This window comes from Drosophila elegans, unplaced genomic scaffold (assembly GCF_018152505.1).
Source record: "Drosophila elegans isolate 14027-0461.03 unplaced genomic scaffold, ASM1815250v1 contig_812, whole genome shotgun sequence".
NCBI lineage: Eukaryota > Metazoa > Arthropoda > Insecta > Diptera > Drosophilidae > Drosophila > Drosophila elegans.
In genome coordinates, this window is record NW_024546165.1 from 77,289 (window position 1) to 83,288 (window position 6,000).

Here is a 6,000-nt window from a genome sequence, read left to right on the forward strand (position 1 = left end):
ACAGAGTCGAAAATAGTGCGCAGCGTCAGAATTCGGGACAGGACGATAGTCAAGCTAGCACTGAGCATGTTTGGAACGAGGATATTACAGCCATAAATAACTTACAAATGGAACGGGAGGAAGAACTGATAGCTTACAAGGAACGACTTGAGGATTCGGAGAGTAGCAACATGCAGCTTCGCTTCGAAATCTCGCACCTTAAACACCAGCTCACGACACCTGGAAACCAAGTGCTGCTGCACCGTGTTCTACCAATTGGCTGCATCGCAATTGCTGTCCTCATCTACCTAATTTCCAATCGAATCTAAGAAGTTCGTTTCGCCGATAGTTCATTAATACAGAAGGACAGTGGATGGCAGCATTTTTAGTTATTAATAAATAACGCTATAATCAAGATTTATTTAATTTAATTTAAGAACTGGAGGAAAAAAATAATATGCTTGAAAACGGGTAGAAAACATTTTTTACTCTAAAAAAAAGGCTACCATAGATTTTTGTGAGCGTCATATTCTGAATCAGGGAGTCCTGCGCTGAAAATACATGGTTTGATCTGTGGACGACTTTCTCGATTTAAATTTTTAAGCCTGTGTAATTCATTAGAAAATAAAAATAGTTTTCACTGTTTTATAAGCAAAGTTATTAGTTAGTATAATTTTTATAAAGAATATTTAAATTTTGCAATAGCTGCAAGGGTAACCATACAAATTTCGGCTTGCCGAACTGATTTTATTATTCTTCGATACATAGTAATGGTTTCTTATTTTAGAATTAATGTTTAAATTTATTTAAATCCGAAAACGATGTTATATAGCTGCCATAGGAACGATCGCAAAATGTATAGCAAATCATCATAGCGTAACTGTAGTTATACATATAGGCATAACGATCGGAATATTGTTTTTGTAAAGCAGAGATCGATCCACGTTCCACCATCTGTTGAACGGAAGGTCCATAATAGCGTATTTCCACCATCCGTTGAAGGGATGGTCCATTAGTTTTTGCCGTTCAACTAACTTCCCAGTTAGTCCGCCGTTAAAATTTGACGGATTTTCACTAACTAATTTATGCGACAGTTAGCCGATGCTCCTGGGGTGCAACCCTCTTTCCACGCAGTTCATCCCTTAAAAACCGTTGGGATTTTTGAAAAAAAGTGAAACTGCGGTTTCCACAGATCACATCCACCTTCAAACATTACGATTTCAGCTGAACTTAGCAGCTGTAGCGCATCAAAACTTAAACAAAGATGGTTGACCTGTTGACTTTGTTTATGTGCTCTGTGGAAATCGGAGTTTCACATTTATTGAAAATTCCAACCGTTTCCAACGGATGGACTGTTGAAAAATGGGCATTAGGGAGATGTGAGGGCCGGCACAATAGGTAAGCTTGCTGGCCAGAATTTGCTAAACGCTAATAATATCTTCCTCGCGGTCCAATTCGTTACTGATAAGAGCGAGGCAAGGCAACAACAATTTGTTTTAATTAGGACGTTGATGCAATTTGATCAGTACAAACAAATGGTCTTAACGACACCAAATAAAGCTTGTTACGCGCGGAGCCCCTTCCCCTCGGATCGAATGAACGAGATCGCAAGAGGTGAAAAAAAAGATATTAAAAGAACGGTCAGACTAATTCAAAATATAAGCCAAACTATTTACGTGTTAAGTAAGATAAGATTAATGCTTTTAAAATTGGTAAAGAGTCAGTAGCAGAAATTATTATAATTTTACTTGTTTAGTTACTTAGGCCAGTAAAATGAATATTTCTTGAGAATCAAAACGCGTGTTTCTTTACTTTCTTCAACAGCTTTTAGGTGAAGTGATTATCGTATTGATTTGATACAATCGAATGATAAAATCGATTAGATATTTAAAGCGTCCTTTGACTTGCCGGGTATTTTTGAATTTGAAACATATATCTTCAACTCTTACAAAAAACTATTATATAAAGCAAAGTAAATGGTGTTTTTCTCCTTCAGAAGAGTCCAATCTTGATGCAAAGAATCCGGAAACGAGTACTAAGGATCGGCTTTGTCATTATATCTGCGAGTGGTTTCTCAGGCGGGATTTGTGGGATCCCAAATTCTTGTTCAGCAATTTTTACCCCTGATGATGAAATGCTAGTGCGCTATGTGCTTGGACCGTCGATGGAATTCGGTGTTTTGGGCCAGCCTCATGGCAGCAGTATTATTGACCTGAAGAATCGGGGTTCTGTCCAATCTGTCGATTTCCTTAAACAATCTTTTTAGCCAAATTATTTAGTTTGCAGCTCGATTGGCTGCTACGATCTAGCCTCTGTACTAAAAATGACCACCATAGCCTGCCATGGAATTTTCCATTGAATGGCTCCTGAGGCAAACATGATGATGATCTCTGATGTAGATCACCCAGTCTTCGTGCAGTCACCCAAGCTAGCACCGCTGTAGCCTTCGAGGAGTCCATTCTTCTGTTTCCAATAGAATATTCCAACGTTGATTGTTCCGGATATGTAACGAAAAACTCTCTTTACTTGTTAAATGTTTTCTTTTGCACACTCAGAAAATTATAGAACGAAAAAACCAAGAGCAAATCTGCTCCATTTCAGTATTTTGCTTCTCACTTCATCGAGAAGAAATTTGTTTAATTGTTTTTAATTTTATTTATTGAGAACACATTTTGCTTATCGAGAAGAAAAGATCTCAAAATCGAGAAGAAATTAGTCTAACAGTTAAAAAAATTGAGAGAGATAAAAATTGTGAGAGAACTTCTGTCTCAAATTTTTCGGGAAGTTACCGGAGTATTCTTCGGGCCCTGTCAATTCACTTAAAATGCTCTTGCGCGGCACGAGGTTATGCTTTCTATGATTTATTTAGTGTTAAAATGTTGCAGGATGCAGACAGCAGACGATGAACTGGTGAAGCTTAATCTAATAGACGCGCAGCCCTACTTGAACAGTAAGTAAATAATATTTTATGAGATATAAACTATAATATATATCATTATTTACATATATGTAAAACAATACATTATATTGTAATTTTAATTCAACTTACGCCAGCGAAATGTGAAACATATTAAATTGTTTTTGAATAAAAAAAATTGTGTATTAAATGTTTCAACTTTCTTTACAAAAATTTGGAAAAGAATATGCGAAGCGTGGCGCTGCTACAAAAAATATATATATTTAGATTCACTATAGAACACGCGCTAGTACGTAAAAGGAAAAAACGGCGCGGTTGACTAGCGAAATTCACGTCATGCAAGAGCAGATTATTCTTTTAAAAAACCAGCTTGAACAGGAGACTGCCAATGGAAACCTTCAGAAGAACAGAGTCGAAAATAGTGAGCAGCGTCAGAATTCGGGACAGGACGATAGTCAAGCTAGCACTGAGCATGTTTGGAACGAGGATATTACAGCCATAAATAACTTACAAATGGAACGGGAGGAAGAACTGATAGCTTACAAGGAACGACTTGAGGATTCGGAGAGTAGCAACATGCAGCTTCGCTACGAAATCTCGCACCTTAAACACCAGCTCACGACACCTGGAAACCAAGTGCTACTGCACCGTGTTCTACCAATTGGCTGCATCGCAATTGCTGTCCTCATCTTGTTGCATTTTCAGTTGAAGCCGTCTGGAAAATACTAAAACGAACCGATACGTCAGCAGGTCCCGCTATCGATAAGATTCGGTGGTGACACCTACTATTGATAGCGGGAGAGGATCTAGCTTTTTCAATTTAGCCCGGTTCGCTCGTTAACTGGGTTAAATAGCCTTGAATACGTTCGTTGAGAAATAGAGAAAGAAATTTAGTCTTGAGGGACTTGTTTTTTGTTAGGAGTTAATTGTTAGTGTGAATTTGTTAAGCCTTAGGTATTTGTTGGTAGTTAATATATTTTCTTATTTATTTCTTATTTATTCATTGTTTATTGTTTCTATTTATTTATTATTATTATTTATTGGCCTGGTAATATAAGTATTCATATTATTTAGGTGCATATTATTTAGTGGTATTTATTTATTATTTCTTATTATTTACTAGCATTCAGCATAATTTATTTATTTATATATAATTTGTGTTTTTGGTTGTCACATTGAATTCGGGGTTTCAGAAGTCGTGTTAGGGGTTACCAAAATTCAGGATGTCAAAGCGACAAGGCAGCAAGCATGATCACCTGCTTCGGTCGAAGGGTTTTACAGGCGAGGACGACGAAAAGATGTGGTCCACGGATGTGGAGGGCGCTACCGAGGCTGGCATGCCGCGCATATCGGAAGGGTTGCCCAGGACTCCGCTTGGCCGTTTGCGCCAGGGACTGCAACAAGAGCAAAAAGAACCACAGGACACAGAGCTGCAGCAGGACCTAAGGCAGCAGCAGATGCTGGAGGGAATTGGTTCCGCGGCGGATGAGTTGTTGCAGCTGGACGATAAGGACGCAAGACTCCACGATCCTTTTGTGGATTCCGCTGCAAGGTCGGCCGCTAATGTGGCTTTGGCTCAGGCGGCGGAGACCCATCGGAAGGCCCAAGAAGGCGGGATCAATCAGGCACTGAGGGACGAGATCCGAAGTGGCTTCCTGGAAATGATGAAGCTGATGAACGAGGTGTTAAGGCCTGCTGCTCAGCGGCCTCAGTTTCCCCTGGAGAGCATGCCGGATGAGCGAAGGCGTCCGGATTCAAGGATCACCGCAGGAATCCCTAGCCCAGCCCCGCAAGGTGCGGTGCCGAAGCTCACACGGGTCGCCGGCATGGACGGTTCCAGGCCACCTCCGCCGAGGGCGCCACCCAAATCGCCGAGGAGGCCGCTAGATTTCCAGGAGTGGGAGAGTAGCAGTCCCGGATATCCAAGGTCGCGCCGAGACGATGGCCCGGCCCGAAGCTGGTGCGTTGAGGACCGCAGGGCCTCAGAGTTCCGCGAGGAGCCGCGTCTGTATGCCAATGTGGGGCCGGTAGCCACCAACCAGCAATGGCGAATTGAGCGGTGGGGCGTGTCCTTCGACGGGGAGGATGAGCGAAACTCGGTGGAGGATTTGCTCTTCCGGTTGGAGTTCCTGCATCGGCAGTGCCAATGCCCGTGGCAAGAGGTGCTCCACCTGCTGCTTACTGGGCGGGCTCGCGAGTGGTTCTGGGTGCACGTGCGTCACTGCAGGGTGGACAGGTGGTCCCAGCTTCGAGCCTCGCTGATGGATAGGTTCCGATGCCATCAGACGGTGCACGATCGGATGCACCAACTTCTGCAGAGGGAGCAGCAGCCCGGAGAAGGAGTTGGCGATTACGTCCACGCGATGCAGCAGTTGGCGGCTCGACTGAAAAGGCCACTGTCAGAGCGACAGCTGGTAAAGATTATTAAAAAGGGCTTGCGGGAGAGCATCGCAAGGTTTGTCTACGCGATGGATGTGCTTACGGTGGATGAACTGCGGGAAGAATGCTGCGAGGTGGAACGCAGTTTTGGACGACGTGGACGGACCACGTACCCGCAGCCGATGCGGTATCCTCCGGCGGAGAAGGCCAAGGTTAGCGAGGCGATTGGCCCAGAACCTGGTGAGGATCCTCCGTGGCACGAGGTGGACGAAGTGCGGGCGAAGCTGAAGAATCCGTTCCGAGCCGGCTGCTGGAATTGCGGAGCCGTGGATCACGGGTTCCGTGACTGCGTAGCAAGAGAACGCAGACTGTTCTGCTACCGATGTGGGAAGCCAGACACCGTGTCTCCCAAATGTCCGGATTGTGCGGAAAACTGTCGGCTGGGCGATCCGAGGGCGGAGAGGATGCGTCCAGACAGGAGTCCCGCAGAGAAGAAGAGTTGGTAGTGTTAGATAAATGTTTACCTTCTAATAATAGTAATAAGTTTGCATTACGATACTTACCTTATGCGGAGAGGATGCGACGGTACCTAGAGACTAGGAACAGGATCTTTTAGAGCACCAGCTAGGCGGAATGCGGATGGTGTCTCGCAAGGTGCAGAAGGCCAGGGATCGATTTCGCAAACGTCGGGCCTGCCGACGCGAAGCAGTGGACGCCGTGAAGCG